Source organism: Lepisosteus platostomus, chromosome 7 (genome assembly GCF_059453375.1).
Source record: "Lepisosteus platostomus isolate fLepPlt1 chromosome 7, fLepPlt1.hap1, whole genome shotgun sequence".
Lineage (NCBI taxonomy): Eukaryota > Metazoa > Chordata > Actinopteri > Semionotiformes > Lepisosteidae > Lepisosteus > Lepisosteus platostomus.
Genome location: NC_142617.1, coordinates 9018602 through 9037873, shown reverse-complemented (window position 1 = coordinate 9037873; position 19272 = coordinate 9018602). Strand labels below are relative to the sequence as shown.

The 19272-nt window shown below is 36.4% G+C and overlaps 2 long non-coding RNA genes across 2 annotated transcripts in view; one reads left to right on the top strand and one right to left on the bottom strand.

The window, feature by feature from the left end:
• Window positions 1-6590, bottom strand: part of LOC148658080 (uncharacterized) — a 43863-nt gene extending 37273 nt beyond the window's left edge. The window contains exon 1 of the long non-coding RNA XR_015940541.1: window positions 6465-6590. This is a non-coding gene — a long non-coding RNA (uncharacterized LOC148658080). The remainder of the gene's footprint in view (window positions 1-6464) is intronic.
• The window catches only part of LOC148658079 (uncharacterized), a 117097-nt gene that overhangs the window by 69541 nt on the left and 28284 nt on the right, over window positions 1-19272 (top strand). The window lies entirely within an intron of this gene.

Genomic DNA, 19272 nt, shown 5'->3' with positions numbered 1-19272 from the left:
AAACCGTCTGTTTACCAGGAGGTCCACGTGCTCAGTGCCACATACTGTACATTTCTGGGACTGTTAATGTAACTACTGCAGTACCTAATAACAGTCCGATAATATAGAAAACCAATATTAGCTACATTCTTCTGTCTTAATTTAGCATTCATAAGCAAGACAATCTGAAGAAGCACTGCACCTATGAATTAGATTTAGATCAAGTCTAGAAATCATTATAACAGGAACATGATCATTTCCCTCCCCCAGTAAAAAAAAAACACTTGCAGTGAGCTTTCCACTTTGAAAATTGTCACTCATTTGAATTGCTCTTTGATTACATTGTGTGACAGGACTCACAGTGTTGTAAGGTAAGATTGTGGCTTTGCTCAGTTCACAACTGTTGGTGTGGCTTAGGGCTGGGAAAGTCCCTGCAAGACACTGACTAAATCCTGGCAGGGTAAAACTAAGAAGGGTAAAACTAACCTGTCTCACGACGGTCTAATCCCAGCTCACATTTCCTATTAGTGGGTGAACAATCCAACGCTTGGTGAATTCTGCTTCACAATGATAGGAAGAGCCAACATCGAAGAATCAAAAAGCAACGTCACTTTGAACGCAGTCATCTGGCAGTTGCGCTGTGCACCCTTCATTTACCACTGAAAGTAATTTTGCATCCCCACCCCAAGTGTAGTTAAGCATGCTACACAGCCTGCAACATAATGGATTGGATGCTTCACATAGAACTTTATATATACTTCAGATAAGAATGTCAACAGCTTAAAATTCAAAGTCAAGATATGATAAATCATGCATGAGAGGGCTTTCACTGGATTTGGAAGTATATTCTAATCAGGTCAGTCGCAGCATTAAGACAAAAGGACAGATGCATATGTATGAATATGTGTGTCTACATGGTACAAAACAGCAAAGGAAAGGAGAAAACATTAATCCAAAAAGCTTCTTGGAGACAACAGGAGCCACCATAAAAACTGGATTCTATATTTGGCTTTCAGTGGCCTTGGTGGAATATGTGTCTCTGCCATGACCCACGAATTTAATGAACACACTGTCAATTATTTTAAAACACACAATGGGGAGATTTAGAGAAGAACAGTCTAAAATCTGGTAATGGAAGGACAGTAGGCATTTTAACATTTATTTGGTACAATAGCGTTAACATGCATCTCATGGCCCAGTTGACTGAATCTAGGGGAAAGGTACTGTACTGGCCAATACTGTACATTTTAAACTATCTTGGAGGCAGGAGTTGCTTAAGCAGAGGAGGGTTTCTTTCAGTCTGCCTTTCAGGGCCCCACGTGTAGCCCAGTCGATAAGAATTGTGTCCATCCTGCCACAGTGAAGGACTTGTACCTTCCAACAAACACACACACACAGGGGGTTTCTCTGCCTGGGAAGCCATTCCAGGTCCTTGGAAGCTCTCCAGCTTATTTAACTGCTGGCTGACATCCCAAGCACAGGTAATACTGTACACTGTGATTATCGCAGCAGACAAACAAAGGCTGACCTTATTTACATGTAAAATAACTAGATAAATAATCCTGTTTAGGTAAAGAAATAATGTGGGTTTAATGTTGACATTATAAAAAATCCTCACTTTTAGTGTTGCTTTTTGCTTTCATTTTACATATCTTTATTAAAAGGTTTTATTCATGGTGTTGTCTTTTTATGTATTTTAAAAATCGTGTACAGTAAGTTTATTGGTCTCTCTTAAACAAGCACATGGTCCTTCTCCCACATCAGAAATCAATTAGGTGGCTTGCTTTTTCACTAAAGGTTTGCTATTTTACGTTAAATGAAATTCCACAGCTTGTTGCCATAATATACTGTATACTCTCATTCTAATGATAAAAAACTTTACATTTTTTATTACAAAAGGCTGCATGAATTACAGGATATTCTAGCAAAACATCCTACCCCTTATTTTTTTCCTTTTGAGTCTTTCTCTTGTATAGTCTTTTGATTTACTCTTGACATTTCAGAACAGAAGTTGCATTATTATGCTAAATATTTCCTTTTCATTTCATTCACCAACCAAGATACCCCATATCAAATATAATGCATTTCAAAATGCATATATCAAGTTGTATATCATGTCATTGTTACCAGTGTAAATTGTTTTGGCTGAGGCTGGAATGAAATCACATTTCTGTCGGCCGACAGATGGAGAGATCTGTAATGAAGTGGCTTTCTCTGTCAGGAAATGAAAGAAATCCAATGAACATGAAATTGGGGTTATGGTGTGCATACAGCATAGTGCAGTTGTGGGGTATTGAAACTAAGGAAAGGAAAAATTTGAAAATGATGAAGAGCAGATACAAAAAGGTAGCAAGCCTGAGGAGGTGAAAGAGCATCTAGCAGGCTGGGTTTAGTTTGTATGGCTCTCAGAACAGTATCAATATACAGTAGTATGGATGAAACTACAGTATATTTCCTTAAGAAGAGCTTGTACTTGCATGTTTTTAAACAATGAAAGACATACATTGAGCCCAGTGTTAACATTCACTGATAAAAATAAGAACATATTCTTTTTGTGACAAATATCTGCAGAACCAGAGCTGCAATCCCTTGGGTTTTCAGTTTTGAATTTAACTTTTTTTTGTGCATGTTCTGGCAGTGAATAGGAAGTTGTCAAGGAAAATTAAATATGAAGTGGAATATTAGTGCTTTTACTTGAAACATGCCTTATTTGGCACTTGCTTATCTAAATGTTTGTACAGTATACTCTTATATGCATAGTGATTTACATTAATCCAAAATCTTTAGAGAACATAATGGAAAATGGCATGACTATAGCTGCACTAATACACAACATGCAATATCTATAATATTTGTTTTTCTTTGAACACCACTAGATGTCACACTTCATATTTGTGTAGGATGAAAAAAATCATTTAAAAATGACAGACGCATTGTATGAAGACTGCAGGAATTAAAAGCTTTCAAATCTTCAAACACAGAATACAGTATTAGATGCAAATTAGTGCTGTCTTAAGTGGTTTAGATAATTAATCTTTCACAAAGGCTAACAGCTGGGTTTTTGGAATGATATACGATTCTACCAGCACCAATGGGATTTTGACAGTGTTGGTCACATAGTTTTCATATCTGCATTTTTATTATTTTTGCTAACCCAAGTTTATATTTTGAAAAGAGCATGGGATGTATCATGTTGATACTTTTAGGTTTAAGTGGTGTCTATAAATATTAGTACGTTGGTATTTCTTTGGGCTCAGATATGCACAGTTTAGTCAAAAACAAACCAGGCTTCACTACAGAAGCCCTTTAACATTTTATTTATGCAATGCAACACATGTATAATTTACTTTGTGCAACTTTTGAACATGAGCATTAGAGAGCCTCCCTCTTGTGTCACAGTTCTTCACTACTCTCAGCCACATCAGGATAGAGCTTTTAAGCTTTTTCAGCTTTAGAAATTACTTAAAGTAAATTCTAGAATTTTCGAATGTTCTTATTTTAAACGTATTTTCAACCCTCATTACCATCATTTCTGGTTATGCACTTTCTTAAAAATGATGTGTTTGTCACTTCCTCCTTTGATAAAGAGGAAACCATAAATATGGGTCTGCTAATGGATTGCAGTTACTAGGTGGTACAATAGCTTTACACAGCATCTCTTTAGCAAAAACCCCAAAGAATTTGCCAAAGTGTAAACTTTTCTAATGATTATCTTTGGCTTGGATTCAGTGGACAATGTGATGCAATCTTGCTCACAAGGAACATGTCATACCTTGAAGGGATTCATTTTTGTAAAGTTAATTGGAACATTTAAAATGCACTTCAGTATATTATAATAATAAATGGTGAGTGGGCATACAGTGTGATAGCAGTGTTCCATGTTCACATCTTTTAAAAAAGGGTTATTGTGGCATGCCAAATTCACATGTGTAGAAGAGGTCTGACAGTATTTTGCACCAAACGACACTTACAGCAAGCAGTCAGTTCATAAAAAATAGACAGATATAATACAGACCTTGCAATATTATATATGACATGTTGTCCACACTCTGGAATCGTAATGTCACTCTTTGTCTGTCTGAAGAAAACATTCACGAATATAATGAAGCTATAACATGCCTTACTGACTTTAATTTTGATATGTGCTTTTGGAATAAGTGTACCATACCTAGCCACTAGCATACTGGATCTATGTCAAGAAAATTTTAATATTATCACTTTGGATTTGGGAGAGCCCTTAACAGGGAGCTGAGGAACATAAAAAATAGCAATGGCCCAGAGACACTGATCACTTCAATAAACCTAAACAGGTACCAAGTATAATTCCTCAGTAACTATTGGGCTATCGATAAAAAAACAGGTGAAGGAAATCATACTGTATATGTAAATCATAATACAAAAACCAAGATGGTTGGCTGTCTCTTTCCCACCATAATGCTTTGTTTTTTTTCCTGATTGCTACAGTATATTTCAGAAGTGTTTCTTTTCCTCCTGTTTCCCATTTATTACCCCGTGGTGTGATTGTTCACATGATTGACCATTCCTACTGTTGTGGCTGAACAGAGCTCTTGGCTGCAACTGCATTTGGGCAGTGTTATAAAATGTCTAATCATACTTTATGATTTTTAGACAGAGGAACTCTATGTTTCCTTTATGCAAGGACAATAAAGGACTCAACCAGATGGTTGAATTATGCAATTTAACATAATTATTCTACATGGCAGAATCAATATTTTGATGTCTAGATTTTTTCTTTTGTATTTAGTCTGAAAAGATTCCATAACTGTTTGTTTTTCTTGTTTAAATGTTTTCTATTCAGTCTTGGTACTTGCCATAGTGAAAAAAGGAAAACATGCTCCGTCTAGTGACAGGCGCTGAGGTTTTTTAATAGAAACATCTGTAACTTTTTCTCTCTTTCATGTTTCAGCTCCTGAATTAAGCCTAATGTGTCTATTGTTATGCACTTTGAGAGAACAGGACTCTATCTTGACGGGATGCTAGAGCACAGCATGTTAAAACTTTAGTAAACTGTGGTACCCATTCTTAGCACCTGGTGGTTTGGATTCATTGGTGTAAATTATTCGACAATGAATTTGGTATTCAGATTGGTGACTTCAATCCACAACTCTCTGGTATATGATAGAGATCCCAGTAAAATAAAAAGTTATTTTTTTACACAAATTCTAAAGAAAGATGACAACGAAAATAGAATCAAAACTGAATCCTGGTAGAGTCCAGTCTACCAGTCGCTTACAGTCCCAAAATGTTGCATAAGGAATGAGTAGCCTTAGAGATATAGGTACTACAGCTATAATTGAAACTCCATCCCTGTAATCCATGACCTGCTGCTCTAACAATGCTAGTGTCAGCTTGTTACAAAGGGAAAAATAAAATAAAAATAGAGTTCCAAAGTGATTTGACAGCTAAATTTTCCCTCCTTCGGGATAGAGACCTTATGTGAGGCTGTTAGCCTGCATAAAATGCCATATCACATTCCCCAAGATTCCCTCTAAAACCTGGTAATAAATGAATCATAGCTTGTGGTTTGATAGAAAGTATTTATTCGTTAAGTGGGGATGTAATTTTGCTGTGTTGGACTGGCAGCATGCTCTCCTAAGGTGGAGGCTGACAGTTTGTATCAGTGTATCAGGCTCACTGAAACATAAAAGAGGAGGAAAGCTAAGGATGTAAAGCTCAGGGTTTCAATGTATTTTATTAAATGGGTTACCTAATGGTCAGTGGCCCATTAAATATACTAAAAGCAGAGATACCAGCTGTTACGAATGGTATACTGCACCTCCTTTTGTCAACTGAGTTTAGCAGATTTATTTTTTTTGTGATACTGGGCTGTTATATAAAATGATTTGCTATTTATAAAGCTTGTGTTGTCTTCTGTACCATCTATCTATGAATAGAAAATATTAGTGTTGAAAATATGTACAAATTATTTGTTTGTTTCTAGCCTTTACCTAGAGAGAGATGAGAGATGAGGATATTGATTTCTAAAGGGGAATGAAATTTATATTAATCAATACTTTATTGTAAAGAACTTCAAGAGAATACTTCTATCCCATCAAGATGTTGTCTGGATTACATAAAGGTATAAAAGGTACTTTAATCTAGGTAGTTACATTATTCTTGTATCAACCAGCCAGTCAATCAATGAGGTCAATCAATTTTCGAGAGTAAATGACCTATAATCACTTTACTGCTTTTCTTTTATATCGCCTGCAGTGAACTTAGGTAAATTAAAACATTCTGCACAGATCTTAATATCAAAATGTAGAACAATATTTCATCCCATTACAAATTTGTCCAAACTGCCTGCAATAACTATTTACTGTATGAGGCAAACATACTGTACCATCAAATAATAACCACCAAAAACATACAGTACTTACCAAGGAAATTATTCATGTCTATGTCCAGTCCAAGACTGTTTGTCTGGGAAATGAACAGCTCTTGCCTAGCACGGAGAAACTTACCTGTTTCATGAAGGTCATCATATTACTGACAAAGTCAGGTGGCAGTAGGCTCCTAGCAATATCCAGCCATGAAATTGGTGTGTGCAGTATTTCATGCTAATAAATGTGACCACTCACCCTCAAAAGCCATCTAAAATCAGTAAGGTTGCAGCTGCACAAACAAGAGAGGAAAAAAAAGCATTTGAAGAGAAACATAATCCTTGGACAGTTGAACAAAGCATTCTGTCGCTATTCCACAGCTGCTCTGTTAAATAAAAAAAGAAACTTTACCAATCAAAGAGTTCATTGTTTGGGGAGGCACAAACGATAGCTAAAAGCAATGTAAAGAAAAAAATATTTTTGGCTCCCACTTGCTCATTATTTTTACTCTGAACAGCAAACAATTAGTTGAACTGTTGTGGCAAATTGCATATGTTCTGAGATGCAATGGTCTTAGACACGTTCAGCTAAATAATGTTATGTTCCAATTATTCCTGTTTTGCTGTGATTTTTAGAAAGTTGTTAAACTGGACACACTGCTAAAGTTAGGAACTCTAATATATTACAGGCATGGGAGATGGGAGATGAGTATAAATCAATTTATTTTAAAATTTACCTCTGTCTTTACTTTTACTACAACTGCTACTACTGATGATGATGATTAACTTTATCTTACATAACGTCCTTAATGCCAAGGTTCTTTTCTAGATTGTATAGTAACTTTATCTATTTTGGTGAATTAAACTGTTCCTTTGTTTTAACTGGTATAATGACTCCTACTTACAACTTTACAGTGTTGGATCAATATAGTAATCATACTGAATCTAAATTCAAAATTGCTGAACACATCACAATACCTTTCACTTTTGAACTTAAAATGGTTTGCTAATACATTTTTGACAGAAATCAATAGGTTGAAAAACACATTCCTATGGCTCATCCCTGAAGCATATACAGTGCAGGTGTACTGTAATATTTTAATTTGCTTGCCTAGTACTCACATCAATCAATAAATGAATTGATATAAGATTGCAGAAGATAAATGGGCTGGAGAAGCTCAAGTGGCAGACCCAGATGCTTGACAAAACCTAAGAGGAAAGGTCATGTCTCCTTGTTTACTTCTTTGTTTCATCTTCAGAGACAAGAGACTAAAGCAGCTGTATCCTAGTACTGGTGTTAGCTAACAAGCCAAGACTGATAACAGCAGGGGTGAAGTCCATAATGTGCCCTAGATCAAGGATTTCTGTGTAATTTCCTGTTCCCTTTAATGACAGACAAAGAGAAGGGAGAAAGGGCCCTTGCAGTATGAAATCAATAGCTTGCAGTACTTACACTTATTTGATTGATTTTAAGTATTCTCCAGAGTTGGGAAAGGGCTCTGTTGAGGTTTTCTTTGCAGCAGACATAGCAACATCAGCTATAAAGGTCACGGTGTAAGCAAGAGCTCTTTCCCCTCTCACAGAAGGCCCAGGCTGTCAGATATTTTCTAGCAATCCATACTTGCTTTGTGAGCAGAAGGGAAAGAATCAGGCAGAGGCATCTATCAGGCTTTGAAGCACAACAGTTTTAAATTAGAAGAAGTTTTGCGCCATCAGTCAAGGAATCGCTGCTGTCATAATACAAAATCATTCATTAGCTTTGCCTCCCCTCCCTGGGACATCTCCCAACACCACTGACAACTTCTTTGTTCTGAAGTCCAGTGTATTAAAAAATACATTTCACCGAACGATGGGCCTTTTAACCTCTACACAATGAGGAGAGGCACAGAACTCTGCTATATTGAACAATCTGTACAGTCATGCTTCACTGATATCCAATACTTAAACCTCCTGATTTTCCTTCTCTTTAGTACCTGTCTTGTGGCATGTTCCCTAGAGACTCCAGACAGTCACCAGCTATTACAGCCTTATGGTACTCAGGACAGGATTTTATGACAACTGGGCACAATGTCAAGTTTTCTGGAAATCCCTCTTCATCCGTGTATTTTAAACAAGTTACATTGCATCAGACATACATGTGCTTAAAGATTTCTGGATTATTTTCATAATGATTTCTGTCTAAATTCTAAGGATTTTGCCCTTTTTCTTGTATTGAACTTTGCCTGAAGGATATGATTGTGGTATTTGGGAGTGTGGTTTTAACTTCCTGTGCAGAAAGTGCTTTACCATAGTGTAAAACGATTTGAAGAACTTGAGAATTGACAGTGGATTAAAACTGTTTGGTATACATTTGAAGTTAATTTATTCTTCAGTTTTAGTAGGGCAAATGTGTTTGCACAGTTGCCCAATATGAGCAAAACCAAAGGCAGGATTTGTTAAACTAGGACTAGACTTCCTCAGATGGAGGTAGCAGGTGCAAAATGATTGTGTCAGATTTCTTGAATGATAAATGATAAAGCTCATCTGATCTTTATTTCCAGGAGAAAAAAATCAGACATAAAAAGCAAGTGAATTCCACCCTGAGATCCAATCGAAATGTTTACTGTATATTGGTTGGAATCACTTAAATAAAATTGACATGGTTTCACATAGGCATTTCTTTTGACTTTTCCAAAACTAAGAAAAGGGGATAACATTCTATTAAAGATAACACAGCCAGCAGACCAGCAGCATAGCAGTCTTGTTTATTTTTATGTTGCCGAAATCAGGTCTAGGGAGATCAGAAACATCAACGAAGTATTTGTCTGGACAGCATACTGTATCTTAAAAAAATCACATGTAAAATAACAATGGTTAACATGCTCTTTTAGAGAAATACCATTAGCTAATAAGACATTATATAAAATTAATACTGAATTGTGCATACTGCAAGCTAATATCTAGATTTTAAAGTGGAAAGTTGTATTTGTTTTTCATCTACAGATTGAGATGTGTTTTTTTTTCTTTGTATTTGCTTGTGGTCAGGACTTTATACATTGGCTTTCATCTTCTTGCACCATAAAGATGAAGTATTTTTGTTGAATTCAATACTTTGTTCAGCAATTTCCACATTGAGAAGTTGTTGGCATGCTATAACTACTTGGCCTGCTACATGGAACATGTCTCTAGGAGCATCCCATCCTATCCTTTCTATTATCAAGGGAAGTGTAACAGATGTCTTGGGAGCATTTATTTATTTTCATACAGTAGGTGAGCACTACTAAAACTTAAACTTTTTCTGCATATATTTAAAGTAGTGCGTTTCATGTCTATATATTCTGTACAGTACTTCACTCATCCCTCTGTCTAAAAAAATTGAAATGTTCGAATGAAAACAAAACATTAAATAATATACAGTATATATAATATAATTACTGATTGAATAAAATAACTTCCCGTAGCAAAGAAATTTTGAAGTTATTTCTTTTGTTATACTGTACATTCCATTTTCTATTTTAATTCCTGTTGATAAAGTAAGATCTACCTAGTAACTTTTCTAGTTCACTGAGTGAGGATGGGGAGTATCATTTTTGTGAGGTTTTGTTTTTTTTTTAACCGGAAATTCTAGCTCAAACTGATCTAAATGGTTACCAACTAGTATTCTATTTTGAAACAATATGGTCTGGTCATCTTCCAAGCAACCTCACAAACTTCTCCCACAAAAGCATGTCTTCTCACAGTTTTCGATGCCTGTTAAAACCCACATATTTCCAGGGTTATATGTATGTCAAGTAAAAAAGTAAAGCAATAAACAATATAAAAAGTAAATATATTGTAAAGCAACGGCCCCCCACCGTCAGGGGCTCGAACCCGGGACTCCCGCGTCACTCAGCAGGGACCCAGCCCGGTGAGCTAAAGAGAGATCTCTCTACAGCCCAGGGGCTGTGGTCCTGCTATTACAGGGAAGGGCGGCGACGTCACCGCTCTGGTAAGCCGGCTCTTACACAGTACCTGTCGACCTAATGCTCCAAGGGCGCCCACCTGAACCCCGTTGCGTTACATTGGTGTCAGAAGCGGGGTGGGATAGCCCTTCGCCGGGGACGGCGGGTTAAGCGGCGGAGAGTGTAACGCATATGGCCGACAGGTACTGTGTAAGAGCCAGCTTACCAGAGCGGTGACATCACCGCCCTTCCCTGTGATAGCAGGACCACAGCCCCTGGGCTGTGGAGAGATCTCTCTTTAGCTCACCGGGCTGGGTCCCTGTTGAGTGACGCGGGAGTCCCGGGTTCGAGCCCCCGGTGGAGTGGGGCCGACCTAATGCGCCAAGGGCGCCCACCTGAACCCCCGTTGCGTTACAATATATATGAATATGTAATAAAAACGTATAATAATAAACCTTATTTTATACTGTATAGCACCCTTAAAAGTTGGTTGTCAAAGCTCTTTACAGTTAAGAATGCTTTCATGAAAAGTATGTAAGAAATAAAAAGTATTCAAACAAATAAGCATGCGCACCATCCAGAAACAATAATCACAACTTCATGAGAAAAAATGACAGAATAAAATTCAACAGCGAAGAATATATACCGGATAATAATACTGAGATCTGGCATAAGACATTTCTTGTATGTAAAGACTGTGTATGACTGAAACAAAAGGGAGAGAAATGTATCACATACAGTATGCTGAAACATGAAATCTGAGCTGAGCCTGCATATCATGATTTATTTTAGGCCACGTGAAGAGCCCAGTGTCCACACAAAGTGTAAATTCTAAATTCTTTCCCCCGGCAGTCATTTTTCAAAACATCATAAATCATCTAGACATGATGGCTCTGTTGATGAAAATGTGACACCAGAAGTAAGAATGCCATTGACAGTTTGTCTAACTTAGAGACCTAACCACCCAATGCATTACACTTTATAGGCTTTTCTTTTGCAAAAGATTGTTGATTCAGTTTAAGCATTAATATGGGTAGGTGTTCATGGTTTTTATATCATGGAAAGAAATTCCTTTGCTGACATGTCATTGTGACTTGTAAATCTTGATTTTCTCTGTATCTTGGTCTCCTTCAAGTTCTGTTCTTTTTTTTAAAATAAGCACTCTATGGAAAGGGTGCAGTGTTTTGAACAATGGTATTGATTTTTAACCTATTGATCTCCATCACTGAATAATGCAAGAGCATAACAGAAGGATCTATAACAAATCAATCATCATCATGCTAATGCAAATATACAGTAGGCCTACAGTAGACAGTATGCTCCTGAGACTCAGCCATTGTAGCTTGTCCTCTGTACTGGACAATATGTTTTTCAGTGTAGGTAAAAGACAGCCAATTCTACACACTCAATACCCACAATTTTGGTCTTTTGGACATACTGGGCTTTTCAGTGACTTTTTCCATTTTCCCCGTGTGAACAAATTGGTATAATTTTCCCCAACCACATTATGTGGAAGAAAAAAAAAATGTTAGTGAAAAATAGTGTATTTCATATTTTTATATACTTTCTATTGATTAGGAAGTATTCGCCCACTAGTATTAATAGACATCAAATAAAAAGAGTATTTTTTATGAATGCCTTCTGTAGTGGACACAAGGACAGCTGAAAGCCTTTCTAACATGTCATGCCATTTTGTAGAAGGCTGGGGTGATTTTGAACAGAATAAAAGATGATAATTAAGATGTAGATCTTTTTTGATAAGGACAATACTGATGTAGCAGAGGAGGCAGAGAGCTCAGGTTATGATAGGTAACTAAGTAAGACGGCTTACCTAGATAAAGAAAGTGGAGAATTGACCACTGTGAACTGGAAGTGATGTTCAGTTCTGATTTATTGTTTTTCTTTTGTCATTGGCATTCTGAATTCATTATCCCATATTAAAGAAAGTCTGAAGTGACTGAAATTCAGTACTTTGGACAGCATGTGGACAGCAAAGTGTGTGACAACATTGCAAGTTATGGAATGTTAAATGATATTAAATTTTAAGGAGTTCTTTGAATACATCACATCACATCATTTGAATAAAACTTTGACATTGCAGTGTACATGGCAGGAAATGGCACCATTACTGTAAGATTGAGGCTGACAGGGCTCCTTCCTGACATAGCAGGGAATGAACCAGGGAGCAGCTGGAAGGACGAAGATCCGGTGGAGGGAGGGAACCAGGAAATTTGTGCAAATTGGAGCTCAGGAGTAGAGATATTTATTCATAGGAGAAAGGAAGTGGGCAGGATTAAACTTTGACTTCCAATTTTTAAACTTCTGCTTAAAATCTCTATGAAAACAACCGGACGTTTTGTAATACAGAAAACATTTTTGCTGGGTCTCAGGAGGCTGGAGCAAATGTGGTTGAAGAAATCACTATTTTTACTGTGTGAGTCAGAGTGGTTCACAATGAGTTAAAAATGCAGTACAGTAAAATAGAATGTACAACAAAACAATTGAAAAATGTCCCGATGAGTTATGTGATGCTATGAAACCATAGTAAAAGAGTCACTCAGAAAGCTCTTTAGAGCACTATCATTTTCTACAGTTCACATAAAACACAGAAGCTAAAAATTACCTGGCAAGGCTACAGTACAAAACCCAAAGGATGGGAATGCCAGATGAGTAGAATAATAGCTTTAAAAGTCTAGCACACCACAAGTGGCGCTTTTATAGATTAAGATGAAAATCATACGAAACAGTAAATCACTAGAGTAGTCCAGCCGTTTTTGATTTGTAATTTATGTTGTGAAGGTTCATTAATATTGGTTTTTAATAATTTTCATTTATTTGTTCTTTGACAGTAATAGTTTCAACTCTTACCAACCCCCCCATTTTTGAAAATCAAGGACCTATTAAAAACTATTGCTCAGAAAATAAAAATTGTAAAGCTTCCAAACAAAGATTTTTAACAGACTTCACTAACTTTTTAGTTTTGAATACATCAGATATTTTTCTGTTGATTAAATATTGCAAGCTACCCCAATTAAGTTTTATCAAGCTGTCTGTTATTAATTAAAGATGAATAGGTGGGAAAGTTGCTCTTTGACAGAGCACAGACTGAGTGATTAAAAACAACACATCTAAAAAGCTTGTTGATGAGCATTCTTAATTCCTGCCAGGCATTTAAAAATATTTAAGAAAATCGTGAGATGATGTGCTAGGTGAAGTGAACCAAATTAGGCTTTGATTTAGAAAGGTGTTAAATAAGCAGCAATCAAATACAGATCACAAACTTTAATGACATACAGTACTGATGTGCTTTCCTGGTTGTTGAGAAAAAAAGACACAACCTTTGGTTCAATAAAGATTTTTGTAGGATTGGTGTATGGTTGATATTACTTGTTTTAACCTCCATGCTAACTAATTGAGACACTTTATACTACAGTGCATCTACATTAGCTATAGAGAATATCCTTAATACCATTTAACTTAAAGCTAGATTTAATAAAAAACTAAACAACATGCAATTACATTCAGTAGTTTTTGCATTAATAAATGACAAATTGTAAATGTATCAGTATTGTATTTTGCAAATGCAAAAATTGCATGATTTTCAAAATGTTTCCGTAACTAGCAGCAGATTGAGGAGCTGCATCTGTGCCTTTATAGTTTGCCCACAGTTTTTCAAATTCAGCATCAGATCACAAACTTCCCATGCAATCAGAGGCAGTTTGAATTAGCTGAACAGCAGTGATTAGATCAGTTCATACAGCTTGCAGCAGCTTGTTGGGGGGGTGGAGCAGCCCTAAGACTTTATGAATCATACTGGCATTAAATTTGAAGTTGGGTTCTGTAATGGCTTTGAATAATCAGGCAGCTTCATTTTTTACGTCAGCACTGTTGGTTCTGGTTGTTTCAATTTCTGTCAAAAACTCAGTAAGTGTTTCAAACAATTTCAGTATCACAGACACATTTTCCAAATTGCCAGTCCACCTTTGATCCAGTAACCGTTTCAGAGTTTCTCCGGTGTACTATGCAGCTATGGAGGGCTTTCTCAGAAACTTGGACAATGAATTGCATGTATTAGAAAAAATCTTCAATGGCGTTCTCTGACGAAATGGCATGCACAACCACAAGATGTAATTGGTGGTCGATAGACTCGATAGACTCAGTTGGTTGGGCCCAAACAGAATCCCATGTTGGGCTAACTTGATCCCGTGTGTTAATTTTTGTATACATCCATTTTCTGATGTCTATCAACAACACTATTCGCTAACGTGTGACGTTATGGATTACAATGCGAGCTCAAGGGGGTCCACCCACCCACACATTATCCAACCTGAAATGAGATTGTCGCTTCTTGTGCGAACTGGGGGTTAGTAGTACACTAACCCCCAGTTCGCACAAGAAGCGACAATCTCATTATCTGACCATTGACAAAGTACAACTATTTTTTAGGGCGCAAGGTACTGTAAGTAAGCGAAAGTGTTAAAAAATCCTTTTGTCCAAAACTGTGGGGGCGGGACATTTCAGTTGAGTGGGTGACGCCCTCTTTTGTCCCCCCCCCATGGTGCCGGGCCTGTAGCAGTGCAGTTTATGCTTGTAAACTGCTTTCTTTAGTTCATACAACAGGTGCTCTATTGGATTGAGATCTGGAGATTGTGATTACCAGTCAAGAATCTTAATTTTGCACTCCCTTAACCATCTGGGAGTAGATCCTGAGGCATGTTTCTGGTATCTATCTGTGCTTAGCCAAGTTTGAATTTATTAGCAAGCTGAATTTATGTTTATATAGAATATCCTGATATACTCTGGAATTCATCCTGCCCTCAGTACTAATGAGAGTGCCAGGAAAATTACAACTAACACAACATTTCTATTATTCGAGGAAGAGATTACATTCTTTGTCAATTTGCAATTCACCACTCTGTTCTAATTCTACACATGGACTGACCCAAAACGTTTTGTGTTTCATTTAACCCAAGATCACGACACATAATGTACAGTAGTCTCATTGGACATGGGTGTCAAACAGTTTCTATTTAGCAAATTGATGTCCTTTCTTTTTATGTTTCTATTGTGAATTCTGCCACAGATTCAAGATTAAATTAGATATCCTTCCACATCATTATCTGACCACACATTTGAGTGTTTCTTTCTCATTTCTTCTTCCTGGGGGAGTAGCAACCCATTAGCCCTTTACATCTTGGTGATAGATACCCCAATAGAAGGAAGGATGCCTTATGTATTTTGTATAGTTGTCACTAGAGTTGTTAAGGTCTATAATCATTTACATAAGCTCTTATGTTGATTCTCTGATTGTCTCCATAACGCAGTGCTATTAGGTGTTTTAGCCTCTTATAATTAAAAATTAGCATTTGAGGTGACTTCCTGAAGCTTTAACAATCTTTCTGAGGTTTTATGAAACAACCAGATGACTATGAAACATGAGAAGATTAAATTTACGATATTCCCACGTATTTATATAGATATGTTCAAAAAGCATTCCAAGATTTTACAGTGTAAATGAATGTGAACACCATACATTTAGAAAACTATACAACTACAGTACTTTGGACACATACTGTTTGTATTTTTATCCAATACTGATAACCTTACAGTTTTACATTATTGTAATTATCATTCATGCATACTAAATCTGCCTGTGTTTTATTTTGGAAAAACACGTTTATGTGAATCATACAATTGTACCTTTATGTGGATAAATTTGGAGCCTTCTGTACACATCACATTATAACAGTTAAAGTATTTTTTATGTGAACTTTCAATAAAATACTTTTTTACTGGAAACTAGTGTGAACTTATTTGCATTTAAAGATGTTTGTGCTTACTGATCTTTAATACATTATTATTAAACATCGATAATAATGATAATAAATGATCATAATCAGTATCTTGTTAAAATAATTATTTCATTGATTAATCAAGATTATTCTTAGATTATCATAAAAGCTCCTTTTAAGCTATCCCCACTGAGAGTGAAAATCTAACATCAGCTTCTTGTTGGTAAATGTTAGTTGAATATTTCATGTTAATAATTTTACAGTGATTTGTTTTTTTGCTTTTAACATTCAACATTTAACATTTTAACATATTTGCATTTGTAGGTAATAAATGTACAATGTAATGAATATAACTGCATTTTGATGTTTTCCCACAAACTTTTTTCTTATTATTTATTAAAGAAATCTGTGAAAAAACATGATGTTAAAGTATTTTTTTTTTTTGCTTTCCACCCTGAAAAGCGAACATATGTTCTGAAGTGGAAACTGTTTATCTCTGCCAAGAGTTGCTTGTTGTTGTATCTGAAGTACTGTAGTGCTGATAGCAGAATCTGGGTTTGGCAGAAAGCAAATGACACTGACTAAAGTTGTAGCCGAGTAACAAGGTACTTTGCACAATTGGGACTGAAGGCAAAAAAGGCTAAATTATTATTTTTTTTATCATTATTTACTTGCTGAAAAGGTTAACTAAATGCTTTTGGTGGTAATATATTTTAGCAAACATGTTTTTACAAGATGCAAATCCTTATAAAGCCTATAGTAGTGACAAACATTTATTCCAATGTCTTCTTCTTCTTCTTCTTCTTCTTCTTCTTTTTCACAGCCTTAGTCCCAGACTGTCCTGGGGTCAGCTGCTTTGGTTGCTCTTCTCCACTTGTCTCTGTTGAGCACATCTTCCTCACTCACTTCACATACTTCCATATCTTTTCTCACACAATCTATCCATCTCTGCAACCATGGTTTTGGCAAGATGGTTTTACGTCGGATGCCCTTCCTGACACAACCCTTTTAGTCGCCTCTTACGACAGGCAGGGATACCCTGGAGGTATTCTGATCCCCCTCCCAAGGGATACATTTTTATTATTTATTGGGATAAACATTTATTCCAATGTCTCATGTCTAATTTTGTTTTGGCATCTGGGTGGCTTTTATTAAGACAGTAGTTTTTTTTTAATTTTATAATATGCAAAACAAATGTTACAGTAGTAGGAAAAAAAACTTGAAGCATTTTATTACTGAAGTCAGTTTTCAACACATTCCACACACATCTAGTCTATTATAGTTATATTTTTTATGATAACTGGATAGAAAAACATTATTAATTTGGAAGGCACAGAGAATTTTGTAAAAGTGTGGGTCTTTTTGAAATTGTGATCCCCTCTCTGAAGACAGTGAAGAAACTTCTGTGTGTTAATATTCCTGTGGCTGATTCAGTTTAAACCTAATAGCTGTATATAACCACACAGAATGAGGAAGGATCTCAGAACAGGTTTTGTACATTTGAAATCGAGAATAGATATTTCATCAAATCATCTGTGTCACTTTGAAGTGATCAAGTACTGTACACTGTAAATGTCCTTTGACACCACTGTGATATGAATTTGAAATATCTACTAAGGAAAAGTAATTATGGAGAAGCAAAAGGATATGTAATTTTAAAAGAGAAAAACAAAACAAAACAAAAGGAAAGTGATAATGTAATTGCAACTAGTTTTATACCCCACTTTTAGGTCACAGCTGTGGTGGACTGCCAGTGTAAATTTGCCAGCAAATATCATCCTGCAACTCACCACTGAGAACCCCCTTAAAGCTAAGCAGGTGTGGGGCTTATCATTACCTGGATGGGAGACCAAATTACCCCCTAGCTTTCACCAGTCATGGCCTCCTAATAATCCCCAACTGTAAATTGGCTTCATCACTCTGTTCTCTTCCCCACTGACAACTGATGTGTGGTGAGAGTACTGGCGCACTGTGGCTGCTGTCGTATCATCCAGGCCAGTAGTGCACATTTGGTGGTAGTGGAGGGGAGTCCCCATTACCTGTACAGTGCTAGAAGTGTCCAGAAAAGCGCTTTATAAGTGCAAGGAATTATTATTAATAAAGAGATTAATACCAGCTTTATTTCTGCCAATATTCCCCAGTGGGAAGGTCCGTGTGTGAAACTTAACAATTTAAAAGTTGGAGCACTTAAGCGCTTTTCACTTAAAAACAAAAATTTGTGGTTGAAAGTTTTAAAAGCCATAAGTATAAATAAATTGAACAAAAACTGTTATTTGGGCAACGTCTCCACCAGCACCTTTTTGTCCTTCTCTCCCTCTTCCCACTTCCAGCATTAATAATGCCCTCTGTCATCCTCTCAATAGCAGTCTGCTTTAATCTCACTGTTTAATAAAATGCTAAAAGCATTAGCAAAATGCTAAGAGCACATGGAGAAACGACAACGGATTCTATTCATGAGCAATCCTTCCCAGCTACCCTCCAAAATTACAAAAATAATAGTAACAGTGAAATTCAACTCCTATAAGGTGTCAAAGAAAAAAGCATTGTCCTCCATTCCTGAATGAGGGTATAGGAAAACGTAAGATGACAACATTTTTAGATGAATAAATTCTCTTTGCAAGATGCCTCATATACTGTACTTACAAAGTTTAAGTTTACACAGCACCTTTTCTTCTTTCTCTTACTTCTCCGTTCCCCTCTTTGGCTTTAACCCAATGCCCCAGACACACACATACAGTACAGTACCACCAAACATGGAGTTCCATGTTATCTAGATAGCATTAAGCTATGCAACTTTTTTTTCTGTGATCAACTGTCAGGTTTAGTAATGGTTCAGACCCAGCCAAATCATCACTTTAGAATAACCTTTTCACCTTGGATTGTAAAAGTTTGTCATGTCAAACTTTTTATATCTCCTGCAGTGGAGCATGTTTGAGCTAGGACAATTTCATTTTCAATCTGTTCTGAAATGCATTAGGATGGGCAGAAGGCTATCTGGTTAAAAGGTAACATAATAATTCAAATTTCTTTGTTTAGATGTGTGGTCTAAATATACTGTCTATATGCCATGGAGTACCATCACAATATTTTTTATTAACTGTACAGTATATCAAAGACAGAGACTGATAAATGCAGCCTTCTTACCAACTGTAGCAAATAAATTAACTGTTCAATCCCATGACATCGGTACTCATAACAACCTCTAGGGCCTACATTATCTAAGCTTTCATAAGCTCAT